This window comes from Oryctolagus cuniculus, chromosome 2, assembly GCF_964237555.1.
Source record: "Oryctolagus cuniculus chromosome 2, mOryCun1.1, whole genome shotgun sequence".
Classification (NCBI taxonomy): domain Eukaryota; kingdom Metazoa; phylum Chordata; class Mammalia; order Lagomorpha; family Leporidae; genus Oryctolagus; species Oryctolagus cuniculus.
The window spans coordinates 45,784,271-45,809,679 of NC_091433.1; the positions used below are offsets into that span (position 1 = coordinate 45,784,271).

Below are 25,409 nucleotides of genomic sequence, written 5' to 3' on the forward strand. Positions count from 1 at the left end.
GGTCCTCTGACACCGGGACTGGCTGCAATATATAATGGGAGGTATCAGGAAGAACACAACAGGGGACTAGCCAAGTGGCTGCTTCTGATAGCTTCAGATGCCAAGTGCTGCCCTGGACACTCACCAACTTCACTCATTTAATCCGCACATTGCTCTGCGATAGTTCCTATCATCATCCCAGGTTTACAGTCTTCCTCCGAACCCAGAGGGCAAATGAGTTGCCCAAGAGAGTGGAATGCAGGTAATGTGGCTCCACAGTCCCCTCTCTTCGCCTCCTGCTGTAGTGCTCGGTGAGGGTTCTCCCTCTAGGAACTGTACCCTGGAGCTACCCGAGACAGACAGAAGGTAATGGGCGCACATTTTCCCTGGAGGGTCTGGGGGTGAGGGACAGGGAAGTCGTTCCGTACATGACGAAGGGCGGGGCCCCCTGTTTCAGAGCGGTCATCCAACCTGTAACTGCACGGAGGGTCCGGGAAGCCCCTGCCACGGGGGCTCTGAGTTCTGGTCTTGGTCTCCGCCTAGCAAAGCATCCCACCTTTCTGGACCTCAAGTTTCCCCACCTTTACAGGAAGACGGGTTGGGCTGGGTGAGCGTCATTCCCGCAATGGAGAGGTGTGGGAAGGCCGCACAATGTAGGGCTGTGTGCAGGGGCAGGGGAGGGGCTGTGTTTATGCAGCGGGAAAATATGTCGGGTTCTGTGGACACGGGCAGGAAACTCAAGGAAGAGGCTCCGCAGAGGGAGGACTTGGGGAGAGCAGGGAGCTGGGGCCAGGGAGCGCGCGGAAGCCGTGTCCGGAGAAGCAACAGCAGCGGTCGCCGCGGGGCCGGGGCAGGGGCGGGAACCGGGCCCATCCAGGCCCGGCCCCCCTCCTCTTTCTTCCCCGTCGGCCCCACCGCCGCTGCCGCGCACGCCCCGCCCACAACAGAAGTCACGTGCGCGCCACGCACCCTCCCTCAGCGCGGGCTCCGGGCACGTGGGCGGGGCCGGGAGCGGGGTCCCGAGGGAGGAGGCTGGGCGGGGGTGGGGGGGGCGGGAGGGCGGGCAGGGGACTTCGGCTCCAGGTCGGGACCCAGCCGCGGGCCGGCGGACGCAGGGAGGGGGCTGGAGGACGGGGCGGGGCTGGGCCTGTCGCGATGGGCGGGGCCTGTTGCTAGGGCTGGCGCAGGAAACGGGGTGAAGGGGCCGGTCCTACTGGCTGGCTGTTTGGGCTGCTTGTTTACTCCTGGCGGGGGAGCTTTAACCCGAGGAGCGCGAGTGCGAGGCCGAAAACGCGGGCTGGAGCGGGCGCCGCTGGAGCGGGAGGCAGGCGGAGCGGCGAGGAGGGGCCGCGCCGCGCCTGGAGCGGTGCCTCTGAAGACCCCCGGGACAGCTGAGCTGCTCTCGCGCTCGCTCTCAATCTTTTTTTTTTTTTTTTTTTAATTAATACTTGATGCTCCGCGTCAGGCAGCCAGCCAAGATGGACACACGCACGCACACACACACACACACACACACACACACGCACTGTAGTCGGTGACGGGTGCACGGACGCGGCCCTGGAATTCCTGAATCCTGGAGTGTGCTCCCCAGAGAGGAGAGCTGCCTAACAAGAAGTCTGCTCGCGTTGTCCCTGTGTGGGTCTCTGCCACTTTTCTTAATCCAGGAAATGATTCAATTGCAATATCGTCATATAGTTTGCGTGCTTGCCTGTGGCTGCAGTTACAAAAATCAGTTGGTTGTTGTGTATATTCCGGGCAGTCCTGCCTCTTGGGCTTCATTTTCTGATGCTGGCTGAAAGAACTTTTCGTAAAATGCACAGTGCTCCACAGATGGCTGGCCTGAAAGCAGGGGGCTGTGGGCATTGCTGCAATGCCTGCCTCAGCTAAGTCAGTTTTTCATTATCTGAAAAATACAGAGCTCAGAGATACTGGAACACGTAGTTTAATATTGGTCTAGTAACCACCACGTAGCCGTTTTATACGTGAGGAACTGAGGCTCAAAAAGAAAAAGTGTCAGAAGTCGCCGCGCGAGTACCAGCGAGCAAACACGGAGCCTTTTGGCTCTCAAGCGTGCCCCTCCCCCTACTCGTGTAATTGACAGACGTGTGAATATCTCAGTCCGCTGTCCCTTCCCTTGGGACGTAGCTCCTCCTTAACTGCCTGCCAATCTCGAAACCTTGGTATCCCATAATTCTGGCAACACTGGTGCAAATAGCGAGCATTTAAACTAAGCAGAATCAATTACAGTCCTTCTCTGGAACCAATACTTGAATTGTTGAGAAAGAAAAATTTGTTTTCTGCTGGTGTTGCTAAATTGGGATGTCATCGTTTTACGCTGCCAGCAACCATCTTCCAACTGTATGAAGGAAGGAACTCTTTTTTTTTTTTTTTTAAGCCATGGTTTTTAGCCTCGAGAGGGATTTTCTTTTTCTTTTTAAAGATATATTTTATTTATTTGAAAGAGTTATAGAGAGGGGCAGAGACAGAGACTGAGGGGCACTTCCATCTACTGGTTCACTCCCCAAATGGCTGCACATGCCCGGAGCTGAGCCCATCTGAAGCCAGGAGCCAGGAGCTTCCTCCAGGTTTCCCACGTGGGTGCAGGGGCCCAAGGACATGGGCCATCCTCCACTGCTTTCCCAGGCACATTAGCAGGGAGCTGGGTGGGAAATGGAGCAGCAGGGCTCCAACCAGCCCCCATTATGGGATGCCTGTGTTGCAGGTCAGGGCTTTAACCTGCTGGCCCCGTTTCTTTTCCTTTAAGAAGGAAAGAGAGCTCTTGTAGGGTGGGGAAAAAAGACTAATAAGAAGGGGCAAACAGAAAGATTTACAGAACAAACCCTGACAACTTAGTTTAAACCTGAGATCTGACTGTGTCTTTAGCCAGTTGTACCCAGCAGCTAAGTAAGCCAACATGTTCAGGTTTTTGGATTTTTTTTTTTCCCTTAAGCTAGCATAAGTTGAGTTCCTGCCACTTGTCTCCAAAAGGAGGCCTGACTAATAAGTTTGGCACAGCGTCGTTTATTTATCCATCACAGAATAATTGGGTGCTGGCCACAACTATCACTTCTTAAGTGTTGCATTTCCTGTCATGAGTCATAGCAAGTATAAGTCCTGTGGATACGGGCACGCAGAAGAAAATCTAGATCTCCCTCAATATTTTTGCTATTATAAACAGAACACAATTCAGGAAGCCCAAATTAAAAGTTGGATGGATTACATATAATCTTGCGAGACTGTCATGATCTCAACTATGAAATGAATAAGAGATTCTTGAGATGATATGGGTAGGTTTGTAGTGACACGAGGGAAGAAAGACCAACGACAAGTTTTCTATCAAGTGGTTAAAGCCGAAGGATGAGGAGATGAGCAGGTTAGTTCTAGAGAGCAACTAGAAAGATCGGTCATTGACTTGCAAGGAATGGGGTATTTGGAATCAGAGAATCCTGGAGACAGTTGGAGTCCCTAATGGGTCACTCTCTCCTGAGTAACTCCAGTGATGGGCAGCTGTGTAGGTCGCCAAGCAAAAGGTGGCCAGTGGTCCTTGAGAGCAGGAAGAGGTGGGCTTTTTTCATGTCCCAGGGCCACTCTGAGTGTCTGGGGATACAATTATACAGACCTTGGGGACATCAGGGAGGCCAACTTTTCTGATGATGTTGGCATGAAAAGAAAAAAGAAAAAACGTACATTTGAAATGAACCCAATACCAATCCATTTCCTGGATCAGTTAGCTGCTAGGTCTAGATTGCGAGGTGGAAGTCAGGAACAGAGAAGGAAGAGAGAAAGGAACGGGGTAGTTAGGAGGCAAGGAGAACAATTGTGCTCAAGGGCAGTTGAAGAGAGAAAGAGAAGGGGAGAGAAGCAGCAGCTGTGGGGAGGAGCATTTTGGGGGAGAGGAATTTGGAAAGAGGGCTTTGGAAGCATTGCTGTGTGTTGTGCAATGAAATTCCTCCTTGACTTCCTCCCATAGGAATGTCAGTAAAGACATACATTATTTCTTTTTTTTTTTTTAATTGAATTTGGTTTCCTGCTGGCCACGTCACCCAGATTTCACGGGTCTCCTATGAACACTCGTAACATCTCCAGTTAACGGAAGGTGCTGTTGCGTCTTAGCTCCTGCCCCTCTCCCAGGTGTCTTCCAGTGACAGTTATCATTTCTGTTTATCAAGTGGGGGGGGGCTCCCACATTGGGAATGGGACCAGTGGATACTAACTCGCATGACAGTCATGAGTTTCTAGTCAGAGGAGTCTGGCAGGTGGCTGGCAAGTGAACTCCAGAGAGTCTTTTCAGGGTGATTAGCTTGAATCAGGAGGTAAGTGGGATGAAAGAAGGGAAATACCAGGGGCAGAACAACCTAGGATAGACTGACAGTGTGTTTAGCTCTGGTTCCTTTGTGTGAGAGATCCAAATTACTAAGGACTGGTTGCCAGCCCTTTCTCTTGCCCCTAGGACTCATGGGAAGCTTGTCTACTAGGGGTGTTTTGGGAGGCAATCAGTTACCCTGTGAGTGAGAGAAGGCTGGGAGTTGGTAAATCAGCAGCTCACAAGTGAGAAGATTGTGAGATTGGCCTTAAGACAAGCATTGGAAATCAGAGTGCTCTCCGGTGGATAATACAAAAGGGTAATTGAGTAGGATTTTAATAATTCATAGGACTTCCACTCCAACGTATTAGGGTTACTAAGCCAGGATGTGGCCTAAAGCCAGGTGGATTGCAGGTAAGAGAATTGTTGTGGTTATTTATCTCATCAAGGTAAGACTGGGTTTTTTGGTTTTCGACAAGTATTTGACTTTCTCCAAAAAGCAAAGGGAGGGCTCAGTTTTCCTCATCAAAGTGAATTAGGCGAGTCTATGTGAAGAGGAGAGACTTAAGTGATGTAAACATAGTGCCTTAGTCTGTTTTGCACTCCTATAACAACATACCAATACTAGCTAATTTATAATAAACAGAAATTTAGGTCTTCATGATGCTAGAGACTGGGGAGTCCAAGCATATAGTGAGGGCCTTCTCGCTGCATGGTAATGTGGTAGGAGACCTCACTTGGAAGATGGGCAAAGAGAAGGCAAGAAAGGGAGGCGGGGCAGGGGGAGGGAGGGAGAGAGAGAAAGGGAGGGACCTGGAGATGGGGGGTGCCCAAATCATCCTTTTAGGAAGGAACCCACCCCCATAGTGACATTACTCTGTTGGTGAGGATGTTTCACCAATGCCCAAATACCTTCCAGTTGGTCCCACTTCTCAACACTGCTACTTAGGGAACCAGGTTCCCAACACATGGCCTTTGGGGGAACACATTCAAATCATAGCACTTGGAAGATTTAAATTTGAAGGGGAAGATGAGTTTTAGACCTTTCTCTCCATACTGAAACTCAAGAGGGGCTACCATGTTGTGTGTCAATCCACTTGGTTTTGTGCTTCTAACATCTACTAACTGGTATTGTGAAGTTGAATATCCCACTGGGTAGTGATGGAAGCCAACCTCTGATGGACATAAAGGTCTGTGCTGAAGGCAAATATAATATATCTGGTACAAATAGAGAACAGTACCTATTGTTATTTCTTTTTTTTAATTATTATTTTTTGACAGGCAGAGTTAGACAGTGAGAGACAGAGAGAAAGGTCTTCCTTTTTACGTCGGTTTACCCCCTAAGCGGCCGCTACGGCCGGCGCGTTGCGGCCGGTGTGCTGCACCAATCCGAAGCCAGGAGCCAGGTGCTTTCTCCTGGTCTCCCATGCGGGTGCAGGGCCCAAGGACCTGGGCCATCCTCCACTGCACTCCGGGGCCACAGCAGAGAGCTGGCCTGGAAGAGGAGCAACTGGGACAGAACTGTGCCCCAACCGGGACTAGAACCTGAGGTGCCAGCGCCACAGGCGGAGGATTAGCCAACCTGTTCTTATTTCTGAGAAATTATAATAAAATTATTGCCATCATTTATTGTTTATTTTTAAAAGATTTATTTACCTACTTGTAAGGTAGAGTTACAGAGAGAGGGAGAGACAGAGAGAGATCTTCCATCTGCTGGTTCACTCCTCACATAGCCACAATGGGCCAGGACGAGACCAGGATCAGGGTCTCCCATGTGGGCCATCTTCTGCTGCTTTCCCAGGCATATTAGCCTGGAAAATGTAGAACAACCAGGACTCAAACCAGTGCTCATATGGGATGCTGACGTCCCAGGTGTCAACTTAAAACCACTGTACCACAACACCGGCCCCAGTGGCAGCATTTAAATGCTTTTATAGGGCTGGTATTTTGCCTAGTGGTGAAGATGCTGGTTGGGACACCCTTATCCCATTTAGGAGTGTCTAGGTTCAACTCCTGGCCCTGCTCCTAATCCCAGTGAGCATCTGGGCAGTGAACTAGCAGACGGGAGATCTCTCGTTCTGTTTGTCTGTCTCTGTCTCTCTACCTCTCAAATGAATAAATAAATAAAAAAATTTAAAAAGGCTTTTAGAAACAGTCTTATATTTGGGGTTTTATCTGATTGGTTTATGGTGGAAAGACTTTTTAAAAAAATATTTTTATTTTATTTGTCAAGAAGTTGTTTACTGGGACCAGCTCTATGGCGTAGCAGGAAGAGCTGCCGCCTGCAGTGCCGGCATCCCATAAGAGTGCTGGTTCGAGTCCCGGCCGCTCCACTTCCGATCCAGCTCTCTGCTATGGCCTGGGAAAGCAGTAGAAGATGGCCCAAGTCCTTGGGCCCCTGCAGCCATGTGGGAGACCTGGAAGAAGATTCAGGCTCCTGGCTTCAGATTGGCTCAGCTTTGGCCACTGTGGCCAATTGGGGAGTGAACCAGAGGATGGAAGACCTCTCTCTCTGCCTCTGCCTCTCTGTAGATATGCCTTTCAAATAAATAAATAAATCTTAAAAAAAAAAAAAAAGAAATTGTTCACTTGATCAACTCCAAATCCCTAGGAATGAGTATTTGGCGGACTGCTGGTGTGGTATTGCAGATATTGTAATTATCTCCATGCTTTATGGTTCTGTCTTGCCATGGTATGCACAGTGAATGCAGACATCCTGTGTGCTTTGTTAAAAACTCTGGGAGCAGGAATTTAGCCAAGTGGTTAAGATGCCTGCATCCCACATCAGAGTGCCTGGGTTTGATGACAAGCTGTGGCTCCTGACTTCAGCCTCCTGCTAATACAGACCCTAGCAAGCAAGCAGCAGTTTCGGCCCAAGTAATTTGGTTCTTGCTCCCATGTGGCAGAACTAGATTGCCTTCTGGGCTCCTGGTTCCTGGCTCTGGCCCAGCCCCAGCCATTGCAGTCATTTGGAGAGTGAACCAGTAGATGACAGCATGTTCTCTACCAACCTCCCCCCTTTCTCTCTCTCTTCCTATCAAATTAAAAAAAAAAAAAATCAGGGGTGGGTGTCATGGTGCAGCAGATTAAGCCAATGCTTGGGATATCCACATTCCATATCACAGGGGTAGTTCAAGTCCCAGCCCCACTCCCAAGTCTAGCTTCCTACTAATGTAGCCTGGGAGGCAGCAGACGATGGCTCAAGTACTTGGGGCCCTGTCACCCACATGGGAGACTGAGATGTAGTTCCAGGCTCCTGGTTTTGGCCTGGTCCAGTCCTGGTTGTTGCAGGCATTTGTGGAGTGAAACAATGGAGGGAACATCTCACTTTTTCTCCCTCTGTTGATCTGCTTTTCAAGTATCTGAAAACAAACAAACAACTCACATTACTTATATCCCCCTTTGTTTCTTCCCCCCACCCCTGCAAAAAAAGAACTGTGGTACTGCAGTTCTCCAACATGATCATTGCCTCTGGATCTGGGCCATTCTTGACCAGCAGGGTGGTCTGGATTCTGGCAGGCACCCGTGCCTTGGGAAGTAGCTTGGTCCTGTGGAAGACTAAGGGAGAGGCCAGGATGCTTTCATGGGGCTGCTGAACAGCACGGAATACATGTGAGAGATGACACAGTTTAGTGGACAGGCAAAAGTGAAACTCTGGTAAGTTCACTGAAGAAAAGGCCAGCAGCCTTTTCTTCCATGAGGGGTGAGGAGTGATCCTGCTACAGGGTGGAAAGGAAAAATAAAAGCTTTGAGAGCAAAGTCACATGACTGTAGATAAACTGCATATTGACCAGAACACAAGAAATTAAAAGAGAAGTTGGCACAGGTTGACATTCACAATGTGCATTTTTTTCTGCCAATTTTTCACTTCTTACTGGCTGATGCACTTTCAATAGTGTTTAAAACATTTTTAAATGATACATGAAAATTATACATGTTTACTTTTACTTGATCTTTTTTTAAAATTAATTTATTTATTTGGAAGTCAGAGTTTCAGAGAGAGGAAGCGAGACAGAGAGATCTTCCATCCCCTGGTTCACTCACCTGATGGCCATAAGGGCCAGGGCTGGGCCAGGCCAAAATCAGGAGCCAGTTGCTTCATCTGTGTCTCCCACGTGGGTGGCAGCAGCAAAGTACTTTAGCTATCTTCCACTTCTTACTTCTTCCCCAGGTACATTAACAGAGAGCTGGAGCAAAAGTGGAGCAGCTGGGGGGGTGGGGTGCTGTGGCGCACTGGATTAATCCTCTGCCTACGGTGCCAGCATCCCATATGGGCTTCGGTTCTAGTTCTGGCTGCTCCTCTTCCAGTCCAGCTCTCTGCTATGGCCTGGGATAGCAGTGGAAGATGGCTCAAGTGCTTGGGCCCCTGCACTCGCATCGGAGACCGGGAAGAAGCACCTGGCTCCTGGATTCGGATCGATGCAGCTCTGGCCATTGCGGCCATTTCGGGAGTGAACCAACAGAAGGAAGACCTTTCTCTCTGTTTGGCGCTCTCACTGTCTGTAACTCTACCTATCAAATAAATAAATAAATCTTAAAAAAAAAAAAAAAAAGTGGAGCAGCCGGGACATGAATCAGTGCCCATATGAGATGCTGGTGGTGCCTTCACCACTGTGCCACAAAGCCAGCTCCAAGGCTTGCTCATTTTTATAACCAATCACTGTTGCAAGAGTCAACCCACCATGAGACCAGCGTTAATCTCTTCAAGGGGTGATACCTCCAATGACCTAACCAACTTCCACAAGTCCTACCACCACCACACTGGGAGCAAGCCCCCAAAACATAAACTCTGGGGAGACAAACCACATCCCAACATAGCAGTTACCTTGTTTGATACTTCTCTTAAACAGCTGTGAACTATTGCCCTTGTGGTTGGGCCACGCTGGCTGCGGTGGTCCCTCTGAAAGACCTTCTATGAGAGGTGGTCTGCAGAGTTTATAACATGGAAGCCTGATGAAGAAGGGTTCCCAGTGAGGTTTGGATCCGTGGAAATGCTTGGTGAGTTGGGCTGGATTGGTATTTTCACCATGTGGTATTTTCCTATACCTGGTATGTTTCAGAGTGGGAGCCACAGCCAGCTAGTGCAGAAATCTTTTCTGTGGCCTTCCACTCCTCCAGCCCAGTTACCAGCACCTCCCTGGGGACACAGTACTGGAGGAAGCTGCCATTGATCCACCCTCAAAATGGTGCTGTTCTGGATTTTATCATCTTTCCTTGGACAGTGAGATAAACATGATTTTAATCCCCATTTTTTTTTATGCGCTCACTAGAAAGCAGACAGGGTTGTTCCAGAATGGATTTCCTGTGTCATAGAAATCATAGAAGCATAAAAGGAAAAAACCAGATGTGCACAGAGAGCCTGCCCAGGCTTACACATTCTTTCATACCCAGAGTCATTAGGCCTAGGCTCCGTGTTCCCAAAGCCAGCTCCTTTTCTTCCCCCTCCCCTTTTGAATACAAACTCTTGCTCAAACTCACAGAGTTTCAGAGTTAGGAGGAAACAGGCAGCGCTCTGGGAGTTATGCACTGGTGTGTAACTTTACACATGTGGGAGCTTGTTTCTGTGAAAATGTCTCTGTGCAGATCGAAGCAAGACACTTCAGGAATACCCTTAAGCCTAGAACAACCTCCTTGCAACCTATCAATCCTTTCTTTTCAATGGAATGCAAGGCCCTCTTCCTCCACTGGAAGCCTTACAGATCCAGTAGATCAGAGTGAAGATGCCACTGGCCCCAGGCATACTTACAAACCACTCTCTTTAGAATTCCTGACTCCTGTGCTTTGTAGAATGAAAATACTTCAAGTAGATTCTGGGCCTGTTTTTGCCCATTCAAATACGTTAGAATTTTCTCAATCAAAAGAACAATATGAAGTATGTTACCAATACAAACTTAGCAGTACGGAATTATTGTTTTCATTTAAAATTCATAGCCTGCTTTGAAATTGTGGTACAGAAGCTGTTTTTAGAAGTGTGTGTCCTAGAGGAAACAGTGGTCTGGAGACTAAGTGAATGAGAAGCAGAGTGGCTAACAACTGTCTCCTGGTACCAGGATGCTCTGAATGCTGGAAGGACTAGTCAGGACTGAAGTAATGGACAGTGACCTGGTTCAGAAGTGATTTTTTGGTCATCTAACCCGAACCTTGATTATAACTGATGATAATTTAATGGATGTCTCCTGTATGTCAGACACTGTTGTAAAAGCTGAGGATACATTAGTAAGCAGAAATGAAGTCTCTGTTCAGAACTTAGAGTGGAGGGGATGGAGACAGACCGTCAGGTGGTGACAAATGCCAAGAAGAGAAATAAAACAGGGTAAAAGGGATGGTGGGTGGTGCTGCTTTAGATCTTTGGTGAGAGACTGTCTCTCTCATAAGGGTGCTTTGAACAGGGACCTGAATCAAGTGATGAAGCATATCTGGAGGAAGATCATTCCAGCCCTAAGGAGTAGCTTTGGAAAAACCTAAGTGGGAGTTCTGTGTGGGTGGAGCTGCGTGATCCAGGGAAGAGTGGTGGGTGGTGGGGCCAGAGCATTGACTGGAGGTCATTTTAGAGAGAAGGTGGCTGGAATAGGGAGATTGTGCTGGAAAGTGGGCTGTTAATCAGAGTTTGGATCTATCTCATAGATAGAACCAACAAGATTTTCTGATGGATTGGTTGGGGAGCAGGAGAAAGTGAGAAAAAAAAAAAGAAGTGAAGGATGACTCCTAGTTTTTGTTTGTTTCTGAGCTACTAGAAGAATGGAGTTGACATTTACTGAAATGATAAGGAGCAGATTTTGGAGGGAAATTAGAAGTCTGGGTACACTGGCATTCGTGGTACACTGAAGATCTGATTAGACATCCAAGTGGAGATGCCAAGTAGGTCATTACTGATAAGGTCTGGAGTTCAGGAAACCAGGTGAGGTACAGATTGGGCTCTGGTGGAGCCCAAAGAGCAAGCTCATTCCGTCAGCCTTGAACTACTTTACAGAAGGACTTTAGTAGCCTTGGAATCTGCTGAGCATTTCTAAGGCATGCTTTGAACCAGGGATTGCCTGCACCATGGAATAACTCTATTCTGTTGCCTACATCCAATCAACAACTAATTTATTAACAGATGTTTATTAAGTGCCTGCTACATTTCAGGCACTGCGCTGGGTGTTGTATATGTAATGGTGAAAGCACACTTCTTGTTCTCTCAAAGTGTTTAGTTTTGTGGAGGATCAGGATGAGAGATTGGAGATTTGAGTACAATGAGTGGGAGGTCAGTGTGTAGTGCTTTTGGACAAAAAGGGGGCACTTAGCCCAGTCTTGGAGTCCAGAGAAAGTTTCTCAGAGAAAATGCCATCTAAGCTGGCCCCTAAAAGCAAGAAGGGAGAGCCAGGTTAAGGGTAGAGAGGGTGGGGCCAGCACTGTGGTGCAGCAGGCTAAGCTGTTGCTTGTGATACTGGCATACCATTTTGGAGTACCTGGTTCAAATCCTGGCTGGTCTGCTTACAATTGAGCTTGCTGCTAATGTGCATGGGAAGGCAGAGGAAGATGGTCCAAGTACTTGGGTCCCTGCTACCCATGGAGGACACCTGGATTGAGTTCATGGCTCCTGGGTTCAGCCTGGCTCAGCTCTAGCAGTTGCAGGCATTTGAGGGAATGAAGATGGAAGATCTCTCGCTGCCTCTGTGCCTTTCAAATAGGTAAAAATTAAAAAGAAAAGGAACAAAAATAAAGGGAAGGCAGAGGAGGAGAAGGGAAGGACAAGGAAGGGGAATGGAGGGGAAGGAAAGCAAAGAGTGGATTGGAGGGAAGCAAGGTTGGAAGTAGCTGTACCTGGGAGTTGGGGAGAGTGGCAGTCTCAGACTCATGCTGTCCTATTACGTCGCCTATACATGTGTCCATATAGTAAGAGGCAGGAAAGAGGAGGTAGAGCCAGGATGTGCTTTGCTTAACCTGGGCTAATGGGTGGTACAATTTCTGAAGAGCTGATCTGATGTGAATGAGGTACAAGATGCCTACATTAGTAGGGGGCCAGTGTGTGGGTTAAAGCAAGGTGAAGGGCAATTCTAAGGTAGGACACCCTCTGAGAAGAGCAAACTTTCACAGGGAAGCGTGAGCAGGGACAAGACTGGAGAGCAAATGGCGGTTTTCCTTGAGCATCTTGCTTTGTATCATGTGAGTGCCGCACAGCGTGCAGGACAGAGCTGGGATTCCGTGTAAAGGTGCAGAGTGCTGGGTGGGTGTGTGTTCAGGAATGGATGTTTGTGATGGGAACTTCTCTCTGAGTCGGCGTGAACGTGCAGAAGTTTGGAACGCACACCGAACAAGTAGCTACCTGTAGCAAAAAGGGGGTATGTGTCCAACATGTTGGGAGAAAGCCTGTGCCTGCTCACAGCCTGGGTTTGCAAGACACAGTCTCCATGAGAACAAGCCATGGGTTCCGCTCAGCTTTAGAGACTGTTTTGGCTCACTCTGTACACAGCAGATACTTAAATATTTGTCAACTGAATGAGAGTTTTGGCTTTATTGAAGTCCATTTTAGGAAACACATACATTTTGTTTAATACTTGAACTAGATGTCTTAAGAAAAAGAACCAGCATCCATTTCTAACAGCCGGCCGTTTGAACGCTGTATGGAGTTTATGTACTAGCTCCACTTCCACCTGTGCAAGAGACCCTCACTAAGGATTTCATTTTGTTCGGCAAACATTTCCTGAACACCTCAGCCCCATAAGGCAAGCACAGGGCTGTTGCTGAGACCCATTTCCCTTTCCTCTGAGCACCTTAATCTGGGCACTGCAATTGAAGTTTAATTATATGTTATCTTTGCATTGTTCCTTAATTGTTTCATGTGCATTAATCCACTACCAAGGAGGCTGTGTGTTCCTTGGGGGCAGGGATCATATTAGAAACTTCAGGCTAGGCCAGGAAATAAGAAGAGAAATGCACATTCAGAAATGAGCAAAACACTGTTTGGGAAGAATGGAAATAAGAACATAAAACTATTTATGAACTGGTAGTAATATGTAATGTGTTTACAAATACCTTAGTAATAAGGGAGCATACTTTGTTAATTAACTAAAATATTCCTTTAACAATAAAATGTAAAACTCTGATCCGCACTTCAATGTGAAGGGAAGACTTTGTGTATTAAGATCAGGGCTGTGATCCCCACAATGCTTGCAAGACAGAAACGTGTAGAAGCTGAGAGTTAAAAGGTGGAAGCCATCTTGGGGGACCGACTGCAGAGCAGGATTTCCCTGGGGCAGGACTTCTCAGCAAGGGCACTGGTGACAGTTCAGACGGTCCTTTCTCGTGAGGGCTGCCCTGCCTACTGCAAGATGTCTAGCTTCATCCTGGGCCTCTGCCCTCTCCATGCTACTAGCACCCCGCCCCAAGTTGTGACAATCAAAACTGTCTGCAGACATCGCCAAGTGTCTCCTGGGGGCGAAGTTGCCCCCAGTTGAAAGTCGGAGTCCTATAGGAATTTGCATTCTAATTTAGATAACTGTATTTAACACACAATGGGTAGTGGGGGGAGGGAAAATGCTGTTCGCTATGAAGTAGGCCCTACATCTGTGTGGTTTTTATTTTGCCTTACAGATAGTGAGGCTGAGGTTCAGAGCTGAAGAAACTGCTGAAGACCAGAAAGCTAGTTCAGCAGTTAAATCTGGACCGCAGGTCAGGCTTGTCCAACTCCAGACACCAGCCCTTTCCAGCACACTCCCACTGCCTTTGGTGCAGGAAAAACAGCAGAGCTCAAGTTGAAGGTGAACTGGAAACTCAGAATTTATGTGCAAAAATTCTTTTGCAAACTTTCGGGGGGAAGAGGAATGACGACTTTCCTATTCGTTAAATTTGCGTCACTATAAATTATATGCTTCCAAGTATAGACACTGGGCGTCCTCACTACCGTTGCGGCTCTGGTCTTATCTAGGAAAAACATAGAGCAACACAATGGAACAGCTTCAATGCTCCTTGTTACAAATTATCCAAAAGGGAGCCCGACGGTGCCAAAAGCAACTAGTACTGTTTACATAAGGGTTGAAGGCTAATAGTTAACTTTCTCCTTCTTAATTCCAGAATCAGTAAACAACGCCTCAGTTTACAACTACAAACGAGCAAAATGCCATAAGATAGGGTAGAAAACAAAAGGCACACGCGAAGGCTGCTCCTCAGCGCTCCTGTCGCCTCTCGCTCCGAGCGCGCGGGCCGCGCCGCCCGAGTCCCCGCGGCCCCCGCCGAGCTCCGGCCCGCGGCGCCCGAGCCCTGCTTCTGGCTTCCTTTCCCGCCCTCGGGCGAGCTCGGCCTCTCTCGGAGAAGCCTGTCCCAGAGCCAGGCCTGGAAAAACAACAGCGAGAAACTTTGGCTCGGCTTGCGGTTCAGGGGAAAAAAAGCAAACACTCAAGTTTGGTTCGGGGCTGCAGCTGCCGGTTCCGACTTGGGGGCGGGGACGGGGGTGGGTGGGTGTCACAACTCGGTCAGGTTCAAGTGCGCATGTGCGCGGGGAGTCGCTCAGGCACTTATTGAGCACCGACTGTCTACGGGCGGCCGGGGGTGTGTACGCCGGGCTAGCGCGGTGCGTGCACGGAGGACTCGGGCGGGCCCGGGGCGCGCGGGCAGCGTGCGCGCGCCGTGCCTGGGGCCGGTGGGGGCGGCGCGGGGGGTGTGTCCCGACTCGGCGCCCGTTCGCTTGCTCGCTCGCGGGCTGGCGCGCTCCTGCGCTCCCTTCCCTGGCGCGGAATCCGGGCCGGGTTGTGGCCGCGGCCGCGTACGTGAGCGCAGTGTCCCGGAGAGGGGAGGGCTGGCCGGCCAGGTGGGCGCGAACCGATCCTCGGCGGGCGGGCGGCCGGAGCGGAGCGGGGCCGCGGGCCGCGCCGGGTGGGCGGGCAGGGCCGCGGCAGCTGCAGCCCGGAGGCGAGCCGTCGGAGCGGGAGCCGCCCGGCCCGCGCTGCCGCTCGCAGCGGGCCAAGGTGAGCTGCGCGGGGGATCTCGCTTGCAGGAGCTGCAGTCCGGGGACGGGGGCGGCCGGGAACTTCCCACGCTCCGCTCAGCTGCGCGGGCCGGACCCGCGGCCTGGGGGCCGGGAGGCCGGCGTGGCCAGGGCAGCGGCGGGCGGGGCGCTGCGGCAGTGCCCGCGCGGGCTGGGTGGCTGGGTGGGGGCGGCCGCCCACTCTCTCGTGCGCCACCTTGTTTATCTGTCGGCAGCCTGCGCTCCCATCGGATCCCCCTCCCCAACTTTGAGGGCTTGTCCAGAGTCGCCTCTCGGAGGGAGTCTGACCGGTTAACCTGCCCCCTCCCCAACCCTTTCCGGCTGGGCCGTCATCCCAGTCCTCCCGGCGCCCCGCGCGCTCCTGCACACTCCAGCGAGAGAGCGAGCGAGCAGCGCCGGGCTGCGGGACGGGCGGCGCGACACGCCCTCCACCCGCCGGCTTCCCCGCACCCTCTCTCCCTTTCTGGGCGCCGCTCCTCTCCACCCCGCGCTCTCACCCTGCCTCGCCTCCGCCATACCCTTGGTCCTCACTGACGGTGCCACTGTGGGCATATGGGGTATCCGGGTGGAGGCCTGGACGGAGAGTTTGTCATGTGTAAACAATTTCAAAGGCTGCGTTTTCTTCCCTGCTTTGGAGTCCGGGGCTTCAGAACTGACACCGAGGTCTAAAGAAGCCCACCTGCCAGGCCGTGAGGGGGTGTCCCTGCTTCCCGACTCAGGCAGCCCGGGCCCTTCCAGGTGGTTCTGAAGGACTTGCACCGGGCAGGCCACCAGGTGCGGGAAGACCTGCGAGCCCACCCTACTTTGTTCACTCCCCTTTTCCTAGAAAGGTGTAAGCTGGGGCAGTTCGCTTCCCAGCTAGTGATCAACAGGTGGTGAAGGTCTTCTTGCCACCCCCTAAGGTGTTATGTAAACAGAGGTTCCTGGTCTCCAGGAACTTGAAACACAAGGAAACACAGCAGTTAAGGTCAGCGCCACAGGTTCTTTGAGGAGCTGCGTGATCTCAGCACGATGCCGGCTTCTCTGGGAGGTGGCCGGGAGGCACACCAGAAGTCTAAGTAAGGCCTCAGCTGACGGGGTGGAAGTGATTTGAGAGCTCAAGTTGAATTAACAGGCTGAGGCTGCCTGCATAGTGTGCAAGCTGGGGAACAGGGAGTATATTAAGTAAAGAAAACACTGGAATGTGGGAAGGAGCTGGGAGCGCTGAGTTTTGAAGTAAGTCATGCATGTGAGGACTAACTCACCGGCAAGGCACAAAGGTAAGAGAAGTGACGGGTGGGAGGGGTTTCCCAAGGAGCAGCTGAGGTCCCTGCAGTTAGCACAGAGAGGGAAGGCATGGAAGATGCACATATGACTCCCCCTAGGCCTTATAAGCTGGTGGAACAGACCCACAGACTTGAGCTTGTGAAACAAGATCTCCAGGTAGGGCGTGGTTAAGTGTCCAGTGGAGCTGGAGGAATAGGTGCTGTCAGGGGTCAGAGAAGGGAGCGTGGGCAGCTGCTGCCAGGAGTGTCTTTTCGGAAGGTGCGATGGTCCACAGGTGGGGATGGACATGGCTTTCCCGAGAGGCAAGAGATGGCCTTGGCCATTTGGAATGTTTCCTGAACAGTAGGAGATAAAGATGGAGAGGAACAATGGTTGGGATTGTGAAAGTCCTAGAAAGCCAGACGGGGGAATTGCACTTTAGCCTGTGTGTACTGGGGAGACATGACAGGTTTTTGAGCCAGGGAGTGATGTAACGAGAGAGCATTTGGAGAGTGGTGTTAGGAGGCAGATCAGTTAGCAGGCTGTTGGAGTTGTGGAGCACACAGCTCTGGACTGGCATCATTAGAAATAGGAAAAGAGAGAAGACTTTAGAAATATTACTGTTGAAATAATCTGTTGACAGGGGCAGGGGGAGGGACGGAGATGAATGAAAATTAATTCTTTGAGGAAATTGATTATACGCCAGGGCCTTGGAGCTGCTGTAGTTGGTAACTGGAGAAATCAGCAATGTGTGCTTCGGAGAGAAGTACTTGACACTCAGGCTGTAGAGAAGTTTCTTGTGTTTGCCAAGATATCCAAATATAGGTGTCCTGCCAGCATCTGCGGCTCTGACTCAGGACGGGGAAGACACTCAGAGGACATGTGGGGAGTCTTCCTGGTAACAAGTGGGCGCCAGAGGATGCTGCTTGCATGAGACCTGGAGTCTGAATGAGAGGGCTTCTGTTTTGCCCTCCTGTGTTGCCATTCAAATGACATTGCCTGGTCTTGAACTTGAAGCTGGAGAAGCAACTCTGGGGAATTGGAGCTATGCATTCTTCTGATCTCCAGGGTAGGATTCGAGGTTGAAGGGTAGTAGAATGGGATTTGCTGAAGGTGTAAATTGTTGAGCTTTGGAATATGTTGAACTTTACTCTCCTCTGAGATCTTCAGTCTGGCCTGGTTTCCCATTCATGTTGTGGGAGGGAATGAGTCTAAAGGAGAGGAAGGGCATTCTGGGCCTGGGGATGTTGCCCTTCCCAGGGCGTGGCCCATCTCAACCTTAGGGGATGGCTGGTCCCCAGGATTTTGGCAACCTGCAGGTGGAAGAGGCCCCCTCCTTTTTTTCTTGAGGTCTAAATTCTGCTTTCTTGTTGCAAGGGTGACTTAGGGTGATTTGCTGAACAAATTCCCCAAGCCTCAACTTGCAACATCTGAGTTTGAAGGACAGTTGCAAAAAGTTGCAGAATGAGCCAATGCAATTACAGTTACTTAGCCTCCTTATTTCTCTGGGATGCAGGAGCAGTGAGCCAGCATGGGAAGAGGACTTGAGGAGGGCTTGGAGGTGGGCCATGGGGCGGATCTTTTTTTTTTTTTTTTTTGCTTATAGAGAATATCTGTCCAAAAAACAAAATCATTGCATGGAACAGTGGTTGAGCTAACTTATTATGGAGCAGCAGTGTTTTCTGCCCTGTTTGTGACCTACATTAAGAAAATTTACATCATGAGCTAGTACACGTAGTCATGGTTGTAAAAATCTATAAGTTCATGAAGTCCTAACTCTATTTGGTACCATCTCCTATGCCATTTTTATGTTCTAGTCTATTTTTCATTAAAAAATGAATGCCGTTGTCTCCCGTAAGTTGATCTGAACAGTCTCGAATGACTCATAACCCACCGTTTGAAAAGCACCAAGAGAATTTTCACATACAGTGCTGTCCTTACTAGTGCTGAAGGTGGGGGGAGCTGCGGGACGTTCACTGTCTAGGTGGAAAGATGGGATATACCGCGGTGAAGGAGCGGGTTGAGATGGTTCAGTGCTAAAATGAAGAGTAAGCACCTGTGGAGCTGAAGGAAGGTGAGAGTACTCTGCGCTGGTGTGACTTAGAAGAGCTTTTTGGAATAAGGAAGGAGGTGGGCTGAACTGTTCGGGGTGTCCCGTGGCCTGGAATAGGTGGGGAGCTGTGGAGTGAGCAGAGGTTTGGAGTTAGGAAGGTGTCCTGTGTGCTTATGCTTGTTAGAGAGCAGGGAGAAACAGGGAGGATGACGGGGGTCTCGTGTAGTGTAGGGTTGTAAACAGGCAGCCCCCTGAATGTTTTAAGCTTGCAGAAGTGTTACAGTTGGGACTACAAAAAGGCTCCAAAAATTGTAAAGAAACCAGCAAACCTCTGCATCTGGGGCTCTTTTAAAGGGTCAGATCTGTCAGGTCAGTCATCTTCAGTTGGGTAGTGGCCATTTTCCACGGACAGTGCACAAGCCTGCGGTCCCTGGTGGTCACGGTCCCAGGACTCCTTAATGCCATCATCCAGTTACTTTACATTTTCGGTTTAGTCCTGTAGGCCTTTGGCTTTGCTATCTCAGTTTCAGGAGACTCGAATGCTTAGGAATTTGGGATTGCTGTCATGGGCTCTGGATGGGGGTTACAGTAGGAGCATGACATTATGAAATCTGAGATACTCGTGTGCAGTGAATTTGTTTTAAGCAAGTCAGGCAGTACTTTAGAGGAGCTGCTGGCTGGAACTTCAAAATATTTTTATGATGATTGGAATGGTATTCATTAGAGAAGACTCTGACTTGTAGTGTATACAATGAGGCAAACTTCTAGCTACCCCAGGCTCTCTCACCCCTCACCATTTTCCACTTGGCTGGCATGGGTAGGTGGTGGCTCCTAGCGAGTATCTCTGAGAATAACGCTGGGGACATGACTTGGTGAGCTGTGATTGACAGCCGCCAAATGCCATGTGACAGTAGTCTTTGATTCTGTAAGCTAATACCACAGGACTCGCAAGGACAGGAGCGGAACCATTTCTTCTCGGATTTCCTTTTTCTTAGGAGGTAGGCATCCAGGATCCAGAGAGAGTCATAACGGTTACAGTACAGCTGGTTCAAATCCAGATGTTAATGCCAGAAAACTAGTCTGGTGCGGGGACCAGCTGAAGTAAGTAAGTTCAGGTCTCTGTGGCCCAGAACTCTCTGACTCACCTTGAGGAGTCCATAACCACTGGTGATTCAGAGCTCTTCCCAAGTGAACTAGTGGTTTCACAGAGAGAAAGGTCTTCCAACTGAAGCCAGGAGCCAGGAGCTTCTTCCTGGTCTCCCACACCGATGCAGGGGCCCAAGCGCTTGGGCCATCTTCTACTGCTTTCCCAGGCCGTAGCAGAGAGCTAGATCAGAAAAGGAGCAGCCGGGGCTTGAACCTGTGCCCATATAGGGTGCTGGCGCTCCAGGCGAGACAGCCTACTATACCACAGCACCGGCCCCAGTACTGCTTTTTTAACATTAAAAAAAGTTGAAACTGAAGTCTATTTTTAAAATTTTTGAAGATTTTTATTTATTTATTTGAAAGTCAGAGTTACACACAGAGAAGAGGAGAGGCAGAGAGAGAGAGAGAGAGAGGTCTTCCATCCAATGGTTCACTCCCAAATTGGTCGCAGTGGCCGGGGATGCACCGATCCAAAGCCAGGAACTTCTTCCGGGTCTCCCACATGGGTGCAGGGGCCCAAGGGCTTGGGCCATCTTCTACTGCTTTCTCAGGCCATAGAGAGAGCTGGATCAGAAGTGGAGCAGCTGGGACACGAACCGGTGCCCGTAAGGGATGCCAGTGTCACAGGTGGCAGCTTAACTTGCCATGTCACAATGCCAGCCTCTGAAGTCAGCTGAATTTCATCTAATTAAATCCATTTTCTGTGTTATATGATGGTTTGGATACTGGACTGAGGACTGATGTAGCAGCTCTGGTGCATTTTGGCTTCTGTAAAGTGTCTTAAGATATGATGGTCCATGTAGTAAGCCATAAGTGTGAAAATGTGGGCTGTATGATGTTTTAATTAAACTTGACGGTCATATGCAAACACTGTGACTTATTGGCCCTGAGTGAACCTGGAAGAAGAACTGAAAGAGCCATAGTATTCATTCTATTCTTGGCCTTGATTTCTTCAACATTTCTTGTATTGTGGATGAGGATACAGAAGGTGTGTTTGTCACATTTGCTGGTGGCCCAGAGGTAGGAGGAATTACTTATTTAGCAGATAAATCAAGGTTCAAAATCAGGTAGAATGGGGAGCCTGTATTTACAAAAAGGAAACATTCAGTAGGGGATAAGTTAAATATCTGAGTTAGTTTTAAAACTTTGAATTATAATGTATCAAGATGTTCACACATTTTGATAAGATAATTCCTCTTCTGGGGACTTAGTTGAGGCCGTCTCCAAAATGTGGATGTTTTTGGCTTGGAGATTATTCAGAGGTTTTTAAAAAAAAACCATAGTGAACAATTGGAAGCAACCTAAATATCCAATGGTGTGGGTGGACATAATGCTTAAATGTATTCTGATGGATACATCTTTATAATGGGGTGTTACGAAGGCATGAAAAATGTTTAGAAATACTTTTAAAATAATGGAAAAATATTTCTGCTAAAAGCTAAAGTGTATCTACAATATTATTTCAAATGTTAATAAAGGAACATGCATAGAAAATGGCTGGAAGGAAATATAGTATTTTTTTTTTAAGATTTATTGATGTTTTTGAAAGGCAGAGTTACAGAAGGGCAGAAACAGAGAGAGAGAGGAGAGGTCTTCCATCCATTGGTTTACTCCCTAGATGGTTGCAATGGTGGGAGCTACGCCAATCCGAAGCCAAGAGGCAGGAACTTCCTCCCAGTCTCCCACATGAGTGCAGGGGTCCAAGGACTTGGGCCATCTTCTACTGCTTTCCCAGATCACAGCAGAGAGCTGGATTGGAAGTGGAGCAGCTGGGACTCGAACTGGTGTCCATATGGGATGCTGACATTGCAGACTGGGGCTTTAACCCACTGTACCACAGTGCCAGCCCCAATATAGTATTTTTTTTTTAAGATTTTATTTATTTACTTTGAGAGGTAGAGTTACAGACAGAGGGAGAGACAGAGAGAAAGGTCTTCCATCTGCTAGTTCACTCCCCAAATGGTTGCAAAGGCTGGAGCTGTGCCGATCCAAAGCCAGGAGTCAAGAGCTTCATCCGGGTCTCCCACACAGGTGTAGGGGCCCAAGCACTTGAGCCATCTTCTGCTGCTTTCCTAGGCCATAGCAGAGAGCTGATAGGAACAGGATCAACTGGGAATAGAACCTACTGCACTACAGGTGGAGGATTATCCTGTGCCACAGCGCTGGCCCCTGGAAATACAGTATTAATACCAAAATATCAATACTGGTTGCTTCTAGATGAAGTATGTGGAGTTTTTTTTTAACATTTAAAAATTTTATTCCTTCTATAATGTGTATATATTTCACAGTGGCAAAAATGCTACTATTTTAAAAGCATTTTATTGTTCAAGAACAGGATAGGATAAAGTAGATGATTTATTCTGTGAACAGTCTTGAGTACCTGTCTGATGTGTGCAAATGCTGTTAGGCACTGGAGACACAAGGTGAGACTCAGTCCCTGGCCAGAGTTGGTACAGGCCCATGAAGAGCAGCAGGGCATGTGGGAAAAGGGCCTTGGGGTTTTTCTATTGCTCATGAGTTCATTGTGAGCCTCGAGTGGGATGAGGGTTTCAAAAAGTCAAATCCAGTTAATAACTGGATCAGGAATTCAGGGATCCAATTACATGATCCTCTTGTAATGACCTCAGCTGGTCATGCAATACTTGGACCGTGGGGGAGCTGTGATTTAAAAGGAACATGAGCATATTCAGCTTGATTCGACAAGGGAGCCTAGAATGATACAAGATCGGGAATGGTTGGCGTCCACTTGTGAGATGGATGCCTAGTAATATCTTCACCTGTTTTCATGTGTATCAGGTGCAGGCAAGTGTAGACTCATTTTCGCTCCTGAGAATGTGATCAATGGATGAAACCATTGCTTTAGCCTGGGTTGCTTCAGATTCCTCGGCTATAGAGTGATAGTTGTCTACGATTCTTCACCTGTAGAGTGATTCTGTTGAAATTGATGGCCCCTTCTTACACGTTAAAGACTGAGAATGCAGATTTCGGTTCAGTGTGAAAAAAGGATTTTTCAGTTGGCAGATCTAACAACAGAAATATCTGTGGAGTAGTGAACTTCCCATTGTTGGAGGTATTCAAGTAGGGCTGAATGCTGTTCATTAGGGATGTTATGGAAGAGCAAGTTAGGAATTAGGCTGACCTTCACCATCCCTTCCAATTCCTAGGTTCAGTTATGATGTGACTTGTCAAAGCTGGACGATAACGTGGAGCAGAGGATGTTTCTCCAGTGGCATAGTATTTGCATGAACATCATCATGTTGGCTCCTTAAAAAGTGTTTATAAATAGATCCTGGCATTTTTGAGAGATCCTCCTGGGACCGTTTTAGGAAGGATGAAGAGAACTATTGCAAGGAGTATCAGAACACAGTTTGTAGTCCTAGGAAATGAAAATGGAATTTGGTCTTTAGGAGAAGCAAGAGGATCAAGGAATTGGCTAATAATGATGAGCAAAGTAGAGTGACATGGTAGGATAACGTGGACGTCCTATTCAGTGTAATGGCTGAGGCAGGCTGGGGCCCCTTAGCTGGCTGCCGCGTCCTGTGCTTGGCTGCAGAGGACCTGGAAGCCCCCTTGCTCATCTCCTTCCTACTTAATTTCCCATGCAGTGGGGTTATATTCTGAGCACAGCATATTTAATGCCATCCTGACACCAGAGATGAGACTGGACTTTTGATTGTTCTGTAGTATAAGCAACAAAGAGAACAAGCGTCAGATAAACCTAAAGAAACTTTTTTTTTAAAAAAAGATTTATTTATTTGAGAGGCAGAGTCACAGACAGAGAAAGGAAGAGGCAGAAAGGTCTTCCATCCACTAGTTCACTCCCCAAATGGCCACAGTGGTGAGAGCTGGGCCTACCCGAAGTGAGGAGCCAGGAGCTTCTTCCAGGTCTCCCACTTGATGCAGGGGCCCAAGCACTTGGGCATCTTCCACTTCTTTCCCAGGCCATAGGCAGAGAACTGGATCAGAAGGTGAGCAGCCAGGACATGAACTGGTGCCCATGGGGGATGCTGGCGCTGCAGGCGGATGCCTAGCCCACTGCGCCACAGCAGAAACTTTGGAGAGCAGGTATTGTGGCACAGTGGATGAAGGGGGCTGCCTGTGATGCTGGCGTCCCACATGAGTGCCAGTTTGAGTCATGTCTACTCTACTTTGAATCGAGCTCCCTGCTAATGTACCTGGGAAAGCTGCGGAAGTCCTTGGTACTTGGACTTCTGTCACCCATGTAGGAGATCCAGGTGGAGTTCCTGGTTCCTGGCTTCTGTCTGGCACAGCGCTAGCCATTGTGACCATTTAGGGAGTTAACTAGCAGATGGCAGATCTCTCTCTCTCTCTGTCTCTCCCTATCTTTCCTTGTAACCCTTTCAAAAAGATAAAATAAATCTTTAAAAAAAAAAGTAAAGAAACTTTTAAGTGTGATTTTCCAGGAAAGCATATATTCAAGTTATGTCAGACAGTAAGTATATAGTTTTAGTTATAAAATTTAATTTTTGTATTAGTTTCCATGTGGAAACTTTGATTTAGTTTAATTTTCCTGAACCTTTGCTTAATATATAGTTTATTTAGAATCCACCCTAATTCTTTAACATTTTAAGGTTCCTCCTAGTATTTTTGGACTGCTGTTATTGTTATTATCATTGTTGTTTTTGTTGTTAGGGTCACTGCTAAGGCTAAATTACATGGAGAAAAGTTTCTTACAGAGTTCTGCAGAGAATAGAGGATTATCTTATCTTTGGAGAATATCACAAGATTTCTGCCTCCATGTGATTCATGCTCACAGTTTGGTATTTGAAAAATCCATTTTTGGCAAGAAAGTACTCTCTCTTCACATGGAGTAAGGCCATTTGGAGTGCACCAACTTAAAGAATGCAAGTGTTCAATGGATGTCAACATTATAGGCAGGTTTTGGTTATTTAGAACTGAAGTTGAAAGTCATTGTACATTTGTTGATGATGGGCCTTGGTCTGCATTGTTTCTTTCTTTCTTTCTTTCTTTTTTTTTTTTTTTTGGACAGGCAGAGTTAGACAGTGAGGGAGAGAGACAGAGAGAAAGGTCTTCCTTTTCTGTTGGTTCATCCCCCAAATGGCCACCTTGGCCATCGCGCTGCGGCTGGTGCACTGCACTGATCTGAAGCCAGGAGCCAGGTGCTCCTTCCTGGTCTCCCATGTGGGTGCAGGGCCCAAGCACTTATGCCATCCTCCACTGCCTCCCGGGCCACAGCAGAGAGTTGGACTGGAAGAGGAGCAACCGGGACAGAATCGGCACCCCAACCAGGACTAGAACCCGGTGTGCCGGCGCCGCAGGCAGAGGATTAGCCAAGTGAGCCGCGGCGCCGGCCAGTCTGCATTGTTTCTGTGGTATCTGTGTATTGCAGGGTATGTGTCATCTCCTCTATGTTTGAGTTACTGTGTTACTGTGATTTGGTTTCCTGAGCCATGTAACAGTGGGTGTGGGAAAAAGCTAATTATATATATATATATATGCATATATATATGTATGTATGTATATGTATATATTATACACACACACTGTTTTTCTGTCTTTTTTAAAAAACCATTTATTTATTTGAAAGGCGGAGTTACACAGAGTTACAGAGTTATACAGAGATCTTCCATCCACTGGTTTAGTTACCAGATGGCTGCAACGGCTGGGGCTGTGCCAGGCCAAGAGCTCCATCTGGGTCTCCCACATGGGTGCAGGGGCCCAAGGACTTGGGTCATCTG

At 48.6% G+C, this 25,409-nt stretch overlaps 1 protein-coding gene across 4 annotated transcripts in view; it reads left to right on the forward strand.

The window, feature by feature from the left end:
• The window catches only part of ZNF395 (zinc finger protein 395), a 96,295-nt gene that overhangs the window by 34,651 nt on the left and 36,235 nt on the right, over positions 1 to 25,409 (forward strand). The window contains exon 1 of one of the 4 annotated variants that reach the window (XM_051831758.2): positions 14,745 to 14,831. The exons of 1 other annotated variant lie outside the window; for it this stretch is intronic. The gene's annotated coding sequence lies outside the window, so the exon portion shown is untranslated. Of the gene's footprint in view, positions 1 to 14,744; positions 14,832 to 14,936; positions 15,226 to 25,409 lie in introns of those variants that run through there. 2 more of the 4 variants (XM_051831757.2, XM_051831747.2) reach the window with 2 other exon arrangements.